Source organism: Notolepis coatsorum (assembly GCF_963971535.1).
Source record: "Notolepis coatsorum genome assembly, chromosome: 9".
Classification (NCBI taxonomy): Eukaryota; Metazoa; Chordata; class Actinopteri; order Aulopiformes; family Paralepididae; genus Notolepis; species Notolepis coatsorum.
Genome location: NC_140173.1, coordinates 88,112,549 through 88,128,631, shown reverse-complemented (window position 1 = coordinate 88,128,631; position 16,083 = coordinate 88,112,549).

Genomic DNA, 16,083 nt, shown 5'->3' with positions numbered 1-16,083 from the left:
ACTCCAAATACAATCAAAATACAACTCCCAAACGTTCCCGTAAACATGTTGTGACCTGTGTATTTACCACGTCTCCCAGTCACACAAGTCACACAAGTCTCCAAGTCACACAAGTCTCCCAGTCACACAAGTCTCCAAGTCACATGAGTCACACAAGTCTCCAAGTCACACAAGTCACACAAGTCCAAGTCTCCAAGTCACACAAGTCACACAAGTCACACAAGTCACACAAGTCCAAGTCACACAAGTCACACAAGTCTCCAAGTCACACAAGTCACACAAGTCTCCAAGTCACACAAGTCTCCAAGTCACACAAGTCACACAAGTCACACAAGTCACACAAGTCACACAAGTCCAAGTCACACAAGTCACACAAGTCACACAAGTCACACAAGTCACACAAGTCCAAGTCACACAAGTCACACAAGTCCAAGTCTCCAAGTCACACGAGTCACACAAGTCTCCAAGTCACACAAGTCACACAAGTCACACAAGTCACACAAGTCACACAAGTCCAAGTCACACAAGTCACACAAGTCTCCAAGTCACACAAGTCACACAAGTCTCCAAGTCACACAAGTCTCCAAGTCACACAAGTCACACAAGTCACACAAGTCACACAAGTCCAAGTCACACAAGTCACACAAGTCTCCAAGTCACACAAGTCACACAAGTCTCCAAGTCACACAAGTCTCCAAGTCACACAAGTCACACAAGTCACACAAGTCACACAAGTCCAAGTCACACAAGTCACACAAGTCTCCAAGTCACACAAGTCACACAAGTCTCCAAGTCACACAAGTCTCCAAGTCACACAAGTCACACAAGTCACACAAGTCCAAGTCACACAAGTCACACAAGTCTCCAAGTCACACAAGTCACACAAGTCTCCAAGTCACAAAAGTCTCCCAGTCACACGAGACTCATGTGACTGGGAGACTCGTGTGACTTGTGTGACTGGGAGACGGGGTAAACACACAGGTCACAACATGTTTACAGGAACGTTTGGGAGTTGTATTTGGAGTATATTTCCTGACTGTAGTGAACTAGGCTAGATGTCTGCCCCACTTCCAGTGATGAAGTTAAGCTAGGCTAACGGTCCAGGCGTTCCCTAAGCCCAAAGCATGCAGAGAGACGAAAAAGGTATGCATCTTCTTGTCCAACTCCAGGGAAGATGTTAAATAAGCTAATTTCACAAAATGTTGGAGTTTTCCTTTAAGCGTTTCAATTGGCCAGCCAAACATGTTATCTGTGTACATGTAATATTGTACTAATTGTGTATTTATTAATGAGGTAAGTTATGCCCCGAAATCCGACGTTAGAGTCAGTGTGTCAATATAGTTACTGCACTTTAGCTTTGTAGGGCAGTATGGTTATGCTGTTAAATGAAGTAGTGGTATTGCAATGGCACCATCTCCGTCTGGAGAGAGAAGACATTTGCGCTTGATATAGCGAAGTTTACCTATCCCTATATCTTCTTGCAAGCCACTGACCTTGTATGTACCAATGTATGATGATTCACAGGGATACATGTAGTATGGCTGTTTGTGTCTGTACTTTCTGTAAATTATATATACCTCTTCCTCTGATTTAAGAATATTCTCTACTAATGCAAATCCATCTCCAACCTCAATACAATTGTCTCCTTTCTTTGTGGACAAAGTAAACCGATGAGTATACCTTCCTGTACTGTTGTGAAGAAGTAAACTGTGGGGGGACAGGCCCATCAGTGTGAATATTACGCAAAATTGGATCATCTGTGGGACATGGGGATCCAACATGTGGAATTTCAGACAACCTTTTCACTACCTGTTGTAGAGGCTGATGTGGCTTGCGTAGAAGATGCTTAATTTGTCCAAGATAGTTCTCAAAAGGGAATCCTGAGATATTATCTAGAGTGCCAAACTTCCTGTATTCCTCAGCCAAATGAATAAGCTGGTGTACATTGTACACAATTTCACCTCTTCCATACACTGTCCCAAAGTGTTCAACAAAAGAAACCATCAACTTGTGCGCAAAGGCCAACATTTCCTCAGAAATACTAGGGGACAGCAACAAGTACATTCCAACAGAAAACAACATGAAGTTGTCATACAGCTCACTGGGGAGGGAATCCTTCAAAACAACAGGACCCCAATACAACATGAAGGATCGCAACTCAGTAGCTTTCCAGCGATCTAACTCTGACAGTTCCCTTGGTTTACGGTTAAATTCACAAGGCATGTAGGGACGTAGCTTTAGCAGTTTACCTGAAATGGCTTGTACAGTTTTGGAAGGGACCCTTGTTGCCAAATTCTTCCCCTTTAACCATATATTAAGCAGTTTCCTTGTAACTCCGAGACAACAGAGATGCATGTAATAAGTTGGAAACATAGAAACCATCTTAACTAAACCTATTAAAGGGCTCGTCCCATTGTGATGTGCCTCATCAACCATGTCTGAGAAACTGGAGTCTGTCCTAAGTCTGACTTTTGTTTCAGGATATGTCATTTTATTTCTCCATACACCCTCCTGAAAACACTTGTCACAACCAGAATAGCCATTAAATGCCTTGGTCTGCTTAATATAAGCTCTAGCCGGGGCATCACAAATGAAAGAAGAAATCTGTACATCAAATTGCTTGTCATTATAAATAATGCCATTAGACAGTACATTCTGAAGATCTTTGACAAACTGCTCTAGGTACTCAAAAACACTCTTTGGCTTGCTCAGACCACAAAAAATGCCAACAACAAATGGGGACTTTGTGTAGTCACATTTGAGACTTCCAAGTATGGGCCAAAACTGAAGTTTAGAACTTTTGAATAAAGGTAAACCATCTATATTAAACTGTAAATTAAGAGTTGTCAGAGTTGCCGGTAAAATCAAACATGCCAACTGTGAAAGCACCCCTTTGACTAAACCAAAATGATAGTATTCTCCCCCTTCAATCTTAGTGGTAGGCACATGTTTTTGTGTTCCTAGCAATGTTCTTCCATCTTTAGGAATGGTGGGGTGAAACATCTTCAAAAAGGACAGCAAAGATGATAGTGCAACCAGAGAGACTGAATAGGATGTTGCCCAATATTTTAAACTTGTCATGAGGAAATCTTCATTATGCTCATCACTGTCAAAGACATGTTCAGGTTCAATTTCGTCATGCCCAGCTATACTTTCAAAATGTGCATTTGACTCACCTGGTGAGTCAATATTTTCACTTTGATCACTGATAGTTAGTGGTCTGTTTAGTGGCAAGTCTGAAGTTGATAAATCTAGTGGCAAGTCTGATCTAGTTGTTAAATCTAGTGGCAAGTCTGTCTTTGGTAAATCGAGCAGGCACTCAGTATAGGCTGTGACAGGATCTGTGTTCTCTAAAGAGTGATGGTTTGTCCTTGAATTAGCAGCAACAATTAACTTATAATCAGTGAGGATAGCCTGCTCTGTCTCTCTCACTAATTTGTTGACTCTACGTCTTTTAGCCCGAGAATAAGATGACATAGTGATGAGGTGCTGTAGTCAATGTAATGGTACATACATTGTGCTATTTACTTGGCTAGAACAGGTCTTTGCTTCAATTGCTGCAACGTGCGGCTTCTTGAAACTGGTACGTGATTCTGGAAAAAGAAAGAAAAAAGGGGGGAGGGTCGACATTAATGTGCTGCATTGCAATGTGCAGGGTGAAACGCTTGCATAATTCTACATTTTGATCAATATCAAGAGAGTCCATTATTATATTATTGTTATATTGTTCATTAGAAAATACCATGTATATAACCAAACGTCTAACTATATAGTCAATGTAATGGTACATAAATTGTGGTATTTACTTGGCTAGAACAATTAAGTCTCAAACAGCCTGCAAACTACCTGGCGTTCTATCGCCATGCTCTAAGACAAACTCTAACCTTAACCAACTTAGAAAGAGTGCAAGGGGAGATGAAGCATATAGCGATATAAACATAGTCATAGCATCAAATTAGTATTTAGATAAGCCACAGAAAAAATCACGTTATAAAAATAAGCAGTTTCTAAGAAAAAACGATTTGTTATGTGAAGCGCTTTATCAACATGGGCGCCGCCATTTTGTTTGGTGACATCACCGTCGTGGTGCATTTAGCTAGCTGGCTACCTAGCCGCAGCCGGGATTCAAAGCCAACTAACCGGCTAACCCAGCTCGCTAAATACTGAATGTAGCTAGCAGAACTGTAAAATTAGTTTGAACAGCCATACAAAAAGAAACACGCGGTCCCGTTGTTGTCTGGTAGGCAACGTTGCATTTACGGATCCACGTGTTTACTAGGCCAGCTAGAGCGTGCTTCCTTGACTACTTCCTGTTCACCCAATAAGCATGCTTTTGATTGGCTGAGTCGCACAACGTCATTCAGTAACAACGCACGCAATTGGACCACGCAATTTCTAATCGTTGGCGCTTTAATATTAACATCGAAATAACTTAAACAACCGTAATATTAACATCGAAATAACTTAAACAACCGTACGATTCCACTTGCACACTCTCCAGAGTTATATTAAGCACACGCTACGAATATTCATGAATATTTATCTTAGTTGACGTATATATATATTTACCTACCAAACTGCAGCATATCACATGCACAACGCCGTCAAGATCCACTGGTGCACACTCACAATAACGTTATTTTTCACAGAACACAGTTAAGATAAAAGTAATATAGCCAAAACTTACTGTAAAGCACTCAGTAGAATCAAATCCGGGGGGAACCAGACGTGCTGTTCTGAACAGCAGTTCACATTGAGAGATCGAGTGCTCAGCTGCATGCTGGGACGTACGTCTGTTTAAATTGGGGGGGGGGATTCGGGCCAACGTAATGACGACAAACAGCATACGTTGAACAGCATCCGTTGATTCAACATTTATTAGATATTGGCATTTCAATCATTAAAATGCAACCGCAAAACAATATTGATTCAATGATATGTTTTCAACATTAGTCAATTGCTTTAGCGGTTAATGGGTGATTCAACATCAATCGTCGACCTTAACCAAAAAGCAAGCATTGTGACCATAAATCAACATTGCTCCATGCTGCCACCCAGTGTTGAACTTAACAAACTACAAACTAAGCACAAAAACCATCAAAATAGCTCCTACCCACCGGCCCCAAATGTGAAGGTGGAAAACAATTACATTAAAGAAGAAAAAAGGAGCTATAACAAATGTTCTTGGTTCTTCTCTGAGCCAGAGGTTACCAGCACATGACTCAACGTTGGGTCGTGACCTTTACCGCCAGACCTTCCACTGCTTCTTGAATCAGAAAGAGCTTGGATATGGGCCGCTCCAACTGCCCTGTCTTGGTCTTCAACCGTACTGCCCGTACAAGCCCTTTGCCCATCGTTGTGAGAATGTCTGGGGTATGGGGTCATCCCAAGACATGTTCCTTCGACACATTTCTTGCAACAATAGTTTAGGTAGCAAGGTGAATGGTGACGAGAACCCCAACTGGTCACTGGGACTGATGATTGGAAAAATTCCACATCTGGTGTGTGCTCGCTTTCCCACTCTCAGTCTTTCCTTCTTTGGGTGGCACACCCAGTGATGAGGGCGATACCACACACTGCCATTTTTGTAGTTCGGCTGGACTTGAGGCACAATTTCTCCGTAGCCACTGCCAATCGCATGAGTAAGAAAATCTGTGTACTCATTTTGGTAGCCCTTATTCGGTTCAAACTTTTTTTTCAGACTCTGAAGGTGCTGTTCCACAATGCACCTGTTGTTTGGCATGGTGATGTCATCCATTTTAAAAGGCAAGTCCATGCAATAATGTCCTTCCTGCATGCAAATAGACTTCTCCAAGATCTCCATAAAACTTGGGTCCTCTCTTGACATCTCCTGCTGCTTCTCCAGTGACTTCTCGTTTAACTCTTGGTTGTACTGAGAGACCAACAGCTCCTCCAGTTTGACAATGGATGTCTTATTGGCATATATGGTCGAGCAGCTTCTCTGCCAACCATTATTACCCCTCAAAGGACCGTTGACGACCCACCCCAATAGGGTCTTCACGGCATAAGGTCCATCACCTTGGCTGTTGATAATTTCCCAGGGTTCCCTGAGTTTTGATGCATTAGCTCCAATCAAAAGTTCAACATCAGCGTCCAATTTTGGGATCCTGATACCCTTCAGATATTCCCATTTTTCAATATCTTGCTGAGTAGGGATGTTACTCTTTGAAACAGGGATTGTTTCATGTGTGAACGTTTCTGGGACCTCCATAAAGTGGTTATTATCCAACTTGGACACCTCCAGTCCTGTAAGGATTTGGCTTTCAATTACCTTTTCTTGACCCATAGTGCGCAAAAGAATGTTGGTCTTTGTACCCTGTAGATTGAGCTTCTTCATAAGATGGTTGGTACAGAAGGTTGCTGTACTTACTGGGTCTAAGAAGGCGTACGTCTGCAGCACTCCATTTCCTTTCTTCGATCTCAACTGTACTGGAACAATGGAAAGGGTACAGTCGTGGTCTCCGGCCTCAGTACAACCACATGCCTGAAGAGACACAAGTGCACTACTGACTGGTGTTTCTTGTGACTTGGTCAATTTGTCGTTGTTGTGGACATGCAGAATAGTCGGGTGTTTAAGATTGCATTCATCACAGGTCAGACGACTTCTGCATTCCTTACTCATGTGACCAGCCTTTAAGCATCCAAAACAAATTCCTTTTCCTCTCAGAAAATCTATTTTCTCCCTTTGAGAAATCGTATTCAGTTTAAAACATGAAAATGGATGTGACTCTTCACAATAGAGGCAGGCCTCTGAGGACAACTCCTTAGTTACGGTAGGCTGCTTTGGCATCATGTGCACTGTGGGCACAGTTTCAGCTTGGTTGGTTGCGATGGTTATTGCAAAACTGCTTCCTTTAATGCTGCTCCTGGGTAGCGGCACGCTCTTATCTACATGCTTTATTGTGATGCTTGGTCGTGCATCTGAAATGTCGCCAAAAATGGGATGAGACAAGATTTTGACTTGTTTCTCCAAAAAGTTTACCATCTCTGGGAAGGTGGCCCTGTAGCCTTGCCGTTCTTGTATCTCACAAGCTGTAGACCTCCATCTTTCCCGCAGCTTGTATGGCCATTTCATCATAACATTCCTCATGTTTGACAGAACGTTCATCTCCTCCATGTACTGTATCTCTGTTATAGCGTCGCAGCACCCTCTTAGAAACAGTGTGAACTCCTGCAGCGCCTCTACATCCTCTGCTTTAATAACAGGCCATCGAAAGGCTTTTTCCATGTAGGCTGTTGCTATCCTGTGCTCATTACCAAAGTGTTCTTTCAAAAGACCTTTTGCTCTTTGATATCCTTGTTGTGGTGGCATGTGTAAGCAGCTTCGCACCAGCTCTCTGGGCTTCCCCCTGGTGTACTGCTCCAGAAAATACAAACAGTCTTGATAACTGCATGTTACCTCTTCAACACAATGTTCAAATGTCCTAACAAAGGAAATGAAGTGCAATGGATCACCATCAAATACGGTTATATCTCTTTTTGGTAAAGTAGATAACATTTGCTGTTGAATGAGCAGTGTTGGGCAAGTTACTTTTAAAAAGTAACTAGTTACAGTTACTAGTTACTTCTTCCAAAAAGTTACTAAATTACTTACTCAGTTACAAATTATAAAAGTAACTAGTTACTTCAGAAAGTAACTATTGCGTTACTTTCAATATTTTTTTTTTACATAAACAACATACACAAATCTAAACTATTTTAATGTTGCTGTGGGACAAAGTGAGACTAGCCTCCAATCAAATGCCATGTATGTAGATATTATAATTACTATGTTTATATAGTGGATCATACAAATACAATAGATGTTTTGGAACTTTTGATATGTATTGCCCCTCAGCAGGCCACAACTGGGCAACATTAAATTATGCTTGTTAAGCACTATACCAAAAATAAATAACAAATATATACTGATTGATTGAACATTTTAATTAACAGATTGCAGAATGGGTACAGCAATACGGCTCAATACACACAATTGTTAAGGGGATGCAGATCAGAGAAAGACTTTCGTCTTGTTTACATCAGGGTCCCCCATTTTCAATTCATGACATTTATGACATACACAACATACAGATATAAGAATCTAATCGAATCATTCTAAACCAGGGGTCTCAAACTCAATTTACCTGGGGGCCGCTGGAGGTAGAGTCTGGGTGAGGCTGGGCCGCATCAAATATTCCACAAAAAAAGGGTTTAAAGTATTCCAAAAAAAAGTACAACTGATCCAATCTTCTCACAAACAAACTCACTAAAACCTCACAAACACCAGCAACTGAGCATTCTCAGTGGTGTCAGTGGACTCATCCACAGCTATGGAAATGCATGTGAATTTTTTTAACAATAATTCTGCTTGCAGCTTGATATGATTTCATTCCATTTATTTGTGTGGTTCTTAGCACTGAATTCTGAGGAAAGGCTGCATCAAAATAACTGTGTTTTGTTTCATAGTGGCTTCAAATTGCCACTCTTCACAAGAGCTACCGTTTCTTGGTGCTGGGAGGATGCACGCATATTCTTTAGTCCATGCACCATTGAATTGCAGCGATTTTCACTGTCGACTTTTCTTTTACTTTCTTTGAACATGCCACATTTTTCTACTAACTGCCTGCTGGCGAAACTAGGCTACTAGCTACATTTATCTCACAGGGATACAACTGGGAATGAGGTTACTAGCTACTGTACCTGCAGATTAGACAACCTGTCGATGCGCTGTCAACTCGCTCTGACTCGGCCCTGCTGAAAGACAACTTGCATTCCGTGAAGACCCGCCCTACTCTGCTCTGATTCGCAGACTCTGGGTGGGGGGGATACACGCTGACGGAACGCTGAATGTGATTGGACCAGAGTAGACAGACAGAGACAGTGGAGCAGTGCTTGCAGAGATGAGTGGAGAATTTGCGCACTAAACAAGGAAGAACATATTGCCCCTCAGCGCAGATATGTCTGATGAAAGAAACAGGTTAATTCATATTAATGCGCCGCATTTATTTGCAGTAACGGCAACGGCGTTATTGAGATTGGAAGAGTAATCCGTTAGATTACTCGTTACTGAAAGAACGAATGCCGTTAGTAACGTCATTACTTATAGCGCTGTTATTCCCATCACTGTGAATGAGCAATGTGGTGAGTTCATTCTGCCTTTGCATGATTCCACAAATGGCATCCTGGTCCACTGTATTTTGCACTGCAGCGTTCTGTGTAGACTGTCGTTCCTGTGCAGCTACTGACCTACGAGGTGCAGCAGTGGAGGCTGTGAAAGCGTTTTGAGACTGATGCTTTAGAGTAGTGGTGAGAGACGTCCCAGTGTTTGGTTGCCACTGTGGCATGAGAGTAGTATCCTTTGCTTGTGGAATTCCATGATGTTGTACTTTCTCCTGAAAGTGTGTGTGCATATTCACCTTTGGTCGCACATCATATGTGGAAAAGATAGGTGGCGCTCTTGAGCCTTGATCCGAAATCAGGGTGTTCTCCTTCGGCACAAATGCAGTTGCCTGTAGGTTGAATTGAGGTCTCAGCTCTTTAATAGATTTGCTCAGGTAGGAATTCATTCCATCTGAAAGGGCCTTTCCTCCAACAGCACTGCCTTCCAGCACAGAAAGTCTTGCAGTAACAACAGCCATTTGTGTATCAAGCTCCAGTTGCTCCTTAACTTTTCTGAGTTTCTCTTGTTCCTGTCTGAGTTTCTCCTCTTGTGCCTCTATTTCATGTTTCCTTTGCAGAGCAGCGGTTTGCTCCATTAAAGCTGCTTTCTCTGCCATAGCATTTAAGCGCGCAGATGCAGTACTAGAAACTGATGCTCTACTAGCATTGCTTCTTCTGCTTGACCTTTTACTAGACACATTAGACGCACTGTCTCCAGCTTTAATTTCCTCATGCAAATCAGATTTCATTTTTTCCAATTCAGCATTATCATCATTGTCCTGAAAAATCCCATTTTCGCTCAACCATGTTGACACTTCATTTACAAATGTATCATTTGTTTCCTTTGTTGCATAAAACCATTTGTCCTGCTTTCTCTGCGTATCCTCAGTTGTAGGACACTCAGTCATCAATGTATTATGTGCCTCAGAGAGGCAACTTGACATAAAGCTTTGAACTGTTTTAGACTTTGGTGCACAAGATTTACATTGTCGTTGGAAACTAGAAGAGTGATGATTTTCCTTTTCAATTTCTTTGCTTGTGTACAATATGCATTTCTGTCCGTTTGGAGCCTTTCAATCATAATTGATAATCCCTTTAAAGAAGGCTTTCTTATTCTTGGCTCACAAACATTTTGCCCTTCTGTGGGCTCCACAATATCATGACATGAATCCATTTTCGATAATACGTACTGTTCCTTTAAGAGACTGCCGCGATCCTTATCCAGAAGCAGCATTCCAAGCCAGGTTCCAAAGTCCTCCATTGTCCAAGTAAGATCAGGTTTTTACTTGTGTAGCGACTATCCTGATGTCCTGGTAGACGCCCGGTTGGGTGCGGGGATTCCTCGTCTTTGACGCGCAATTTAGAAAATACACAATGTCGAGTCTGTGTCACCTGCCGTTGGGTGAAGTTCCCATTTAATTGAAGTATTTAGCATAATACACGTGATGAGCCAAACAATAATTACTTCATAATGCTGTTAATAATACTTAAACCGAGCGAGGGTACGTGCGTGTGTTCATGCGGTAAAAAACGTGAGATCTCTCCGTCACCCATACCTAGATACCTGATTGACATAGCCTACACCAGTGCCTTTATTCAAAACCTATGCGCTCCGTGCTGCCACCCAGTGCTCCATGCTGCCACCCAGTGTTGAACTTAACAAACTACAAACTAAGCACAAAAACCATCAAAATAGCTCCTACAATCAGTAAATGCTAATGTGTATCTGAACCCATCTTTAGCTGTAGGATCTATAGGTCCAGACAAATCTGTGTGTACAAGCTGCAGTGGAGCCTTTGCCCTTTCATCTGGCTCTCTGCTCCTGCTCTGAGCAAATTTACCTTTTGTGCACACTTCACATGTCAAATTAGATGTATCAGTTTTGCCTTTAATTGTCATACCCTCTGTGACTTTTTGCAATTTTAACACATCTTCGTAGTTACAGTGACCTAGAATTTCGTGCCATGTTTTGATATCATAACACCCATGACATTCATCAACATTTTCATCATTAACTGTGTTTAGATAAAACAAGCTATCATACACCTTAATATCAAATGTCGTACCGTTCTCATGAATGAGCTTGTTCTGTCCTTCTTTGAATACGACCGTGGCTCTGTTGGTTGTCGCTGCTTTGACCGAGAAAATGTCTTGGGGAAAGGATGGGACATACAGCGCCCCCGTCAGCATCGTCTCCACCTCTCGACCCGTATTGTCTTTCAGCCAAACTTTGGCTGCACCTCTCTTCAGCGCTATGCCAGAGGCCCTCACTCCATCAGCCAACTCCAGGACATGTTTTCGTGGCTCGAAACTCTCGTCAAAGTCTTTGAATTTGTTCATGTCAGTCACTATGTGCGATGTAGCACCGGTGTCGACCATAAGCCCTCTTTGCTTCAGGCCATTGCCTGGGTCGCTGTCCACCTGTTGTTCGCGGGCCTTGAAGGCGAATGTGTGGTGGTGGTCGTGGTCCTCTTCATCCGCGGCCTGTTTTACATTGTCTTGTCGTCCTCTCCGCCTGCAGTTTGCATCTCTGTGCGTGGAACTCTTGCAAAAACGGCACCACTGTCTCTGTTGTTCCCCGTGACCAGCAGCCTTGCACTCGCGGGCCATATGGCATTTTTGGCCGAAAGCATAACAGGTCAGCAGCTTCACATCAAAGTCTTTGCCTCTTACTTTCATCACGCTGTCATCAACTGAGCTCCCACTGAACTTCTCAGTGCTCTCGTAGCTCCTCAGCTTGGTCTTGAACTCGGCGAAGGTGATCTTCTCATCACTTTGTGTAGTGTGGATAGAAAACGGCTTAAATTACGCTGGCAGCCCCTTCAGAATCATAGCTATCAATAAACCGTCACTGAAAATCTCTTCTGCATTCCTCAGTGCTGTGATAGCAGTCTCTGCTCGTATAATATAGTCTGTGATGCTTTCATTAGCATATTTCTGGAGAGACGTAAGCTCTGTATACAAGCTGATCACACGCGGTTTTCCTGTACTTGCGTAGTGATCCCTCAGAATCTTCAACGCCTTTCTCCCATCGTCCGCTGCATCTCTCATGACCAGAGACAAACTTGTATCGCCAAACAATTGAATAAGTTCAGCGTAGACTTCTTAATTTTTATCAGCGTCTTCTGCGGCTCTTGCCGCGGCTACTTCTGCGTCCTCTTCGTCCCTGTCACTGTCAGGCTTTTTCAATATGGTGCTTTTCAGCCCTTGTAGGTGGCCAAGAAACTTTGTTTCCCACAACTCATAGTTTTTCTCATCTCCGTCAAAGCACAAACGATTCCATCGGCTTCCAAGATCCTTTCTGGGCCCATAACCTGTTGGCGCAGCAGCCATTTTCAGCAAAGGTCTAGACAGCCTTGGGATACTACGGAGGAATAAACGACGCCACACACTTCATTGTAGTTTCACATAACACTGACTGAATCTCACAAGTGAGCCAGCAATGATCCCTTTATTAGAACCAGCTGTGTAATTATCAGACTGACAGGTATGACGTCAGCATAAGAGCATTCAAGAGATGCATCGTTCACGACTGTTTAACAAGCATCTTATCTGTAAGGGTCCACCTGTCCCAGGACCTTTCTCCCCTGTCTGTACTCCTCAAGAGCCCCCACCTTTTAACATTCTCTCCTATGGTCTCCCTCCACTCATGAACAATATTCCTCCGCCTATTCTAGGACCCTTCTCTCCTCTCTGTACTCCTCAACAACCCCCACCTTTACCCCCACCTTTGCACAGACATTTCCCATCTGTACCTCCCCCTGCTGGAAATTCCCAGGGGGTTCCTACAGCTAGCCCCACTGCGTGTGTAGCTCATTCTGCTAGCTTGTCTTCCACAGCTAGTCCAGCCCCGTCTGCTAGCTTAGCCCCTGCAGCTAACCAGGCTTCCACAGCTAGTCCAGCCCCGTCTGCTAGCTTAGCCCCTGCAGCTAACCAGGCCTCAACCGCTAGTATAGCCCCGTCTGATAGCTTAGCCTCTGCAGCTAACCAGGCTTCGACAGCTAGTCCAGCCCTATCTGCTAGTTTAGCCACTGCAGCTAACGAGGCCTCAACAGCTAGTACAGCCCCGTCTGATAGCTTAGCCTCTGCAGCTAACCAGGCTTCCACAGCTAGTCCAGCCCTATCTGCTAGCTTAGCCCCTGCAGCTAACCAGGCCTCAACAGCTAGGACTGCCCCATCAGCTAGCTCGTTCCCTATGGCCCCTGTTTCTCTGGTCTCGGTTCCTTGGTCTGGCCCTCCAGCCAGTATTAACTATCCTGCTAGGACTGCCCCTTCAGTTTTCAGGATGGGTTATATCCATGTTACTCCGACTAACACTTTAGCCCTGCATGCTAGCGTAGCACGCACAGCTAGCAACTCTCAGAAGGCTAGCAAGGCTAAGAAGACTAGCATGGCCTCAGCTGCTAGAGTAGCCCTGTCAGCTAGTTCAGCCCAGACTACTCGCACAGCCCCCACTGCTAGCTTAGCCCCTGCTAGCCTACTCTGGAATGCTAATGTAGCCTCTGTAGCTAGCACCTCAGTCTCGTTTGGTAGAGCCCCTGCTGCTAGCTCAGCTAGCTCGTTCCCTATGGCCCCTGTTTCTCTGGTCTCGGTTCCTTGGTCTGGCCCTCCAGCCAGTATTAACTATCCTGCTAGGACTGCCCCTTCAGTTTTCAGGATGGGTTATATCCATGTTACTCCGACTAACACTTTAGCCCTGCATGCTAGCGTAGCACGCACAGCTAGCAACTCTCAGAAGGCTAGCAAGGCTAAGAAGACTAGCATGGCCTCAGCTGCTAGAGTAGAGTAGGTGGTCCCCGTCCGGGGTCCTGCTCCGAGTTTGTCGCCTTCGCACCTCTGCTCCGGCTCGTCTGGTCCGGTCCCGAGTCCTGCGCCTGGAGGTCGCCCTCGCCCCTTTGCTCCAGACCCCCTCATCGGGCCCCTGTTTCCAGTTCGCCTCGACCCCCTCATCTGCCCTCTGTCCCTGTTTCCAGTTCCCCTTGACCCCCCCATCGGCCCTCTGTCCCCATTTCGAGCCCCCCTCACCGAGTCTCGGTTCCCATCTCTAGCACCCCTCTCCTGGCCTCTGTCCTCGTCTTCAGTCCTCCTGATCCCGTGCCCCGTTCTCCCTTCTCCAGCCGCCTCTCCGGCCCTTTTCCTCTGCCCCACTTCTCCTATGCCCCTCCTGGGTTTCTGTCGCCGCCCCCCTGCCCCAGTGTCACTCGTCCCGGCCTTGTCGGTCCTGACTTTTCCCCCCGGACTCTCCCAGTGTTCACCTTCCCTGGATCGCGGCCCCCTGTCTTGCTTGTTCCCAGGCTGTCCTTTTTGCCATCTGGAAGCCGTCCCTGGAGGGGGGGGGGGTACTGTAAGGGTCCACCTGTCCCAGGCAGCGTTTCCGTTAGAACATATTCGTGCCGGTCTGGGTGTCCTGCAAGATTTCTATCCCCGGACATATTCGAGAAATTCCGGTCAGAGTTTTAAACAGCAGTCTGTTATAATCACATTTTTATGAGCTAACGAATTCCGTTATATTGGACATTTGTATTAATTACATCAAGCGAAGAATGAGAAATTGATTTGCAGAATCAAATTACTATCTCTCGCCTCCCAAGTTAGTGCGATACGCTAATCCAGCATCAAGCTCCCGCCCCGCAGGCTTGCGCTGCAGCAGCTGTCACACGCACCCCTAAATGAATCTCGAGTCGACATCGCTTCACCTCGTTGTATCAGACACGTCACACATATCATAATGTTCAACTTCACACACAGCAAACTGTAGTTGATCATCACATTGCCTCGTTTGCTAGCTCGTCGCCACATGCAGAGAGGACGAGCCACATGCTCGTAACGCATTTGTTGATTTCATTATAGCCTACATTTAGTTATAATCAATAATATGCATTACTATGTGACACGGCAGTCAACCAACAGTTGCATATGATTAAAAAATTTCAACACTCACTCACCCCGTCTCTCGTTGTGCCTATCCGTTTTGTACCTGCGAGAACAGCGGGGTCGTCTGGTAACGGTTGGTTCGACTTTGATATATCCCCACTGGAACAGGTAGACGTCTGCGAGGCTCGCAACGGTAGCAGGGGATGCTCTTTGTGGTTCAATCAATAAAGTGTACTTTGTGTACGTTCAATCAATGTTATCTCTCGTACATCATAGAGGCTAGACTACTAGACTATAATGTCGCACCTGAGCCAGGAGAATTTAACTTTCCACTCGGGCCTGAGCGCTCGACATTTCTGTTTCTTTTCCGTGGGAGCCACCACGACATCGGCGGTCTCTGTGACTTCAGAAGACTCATCTTCGTTGTCATTATTATTAGACCTGCTTGTGCTTGGTTTCATGAAATATTTGTTAAGCTTAGCTTGTTTGGCCATCTCTCTCTCTCGCTCGTATACCTGTTTGTCGTTATGGTGGCCAGACAGGCTCAAAAAAAGAAAGAAAAAAAAGATTCACATCTGAGCGGCGCCATCCGCGCTTTATCAGAGTGAAGCAACAATGAAACAAATGTAATGATTGTTTCGTTCATCGCATAGGCTATTAATTTTAGCCTATTTTAATACAATTCAAATAATAAAATTGTGCTTAGAGGAATTATTTTCACCGGACATTATGACCGGAGAGATTTAAATATTCTGACTTCAACATATTTTGCCGGTCAAATACCGGTAATTACCGGCTAACGGAAACGCTGGTCCCAGGACCTTTCTCCCCTGTCTGTACTCCTCAAGAGCCCCCACCTTTTCACATTCTCTCCCATGGTCTCCCTCCACTCATGAACAATATTCCTCCGCCTATTCTAGGCCCCTTCTCTCCTCTCTGTACTCCTCAACAACCACCACCTTTACCCCCACCTTTGCACAGACATTTCCCATCTGTACCTCCCTCTGCTGGACATTCATCTGAACTTCCCCTTATCTCCCTCATGCA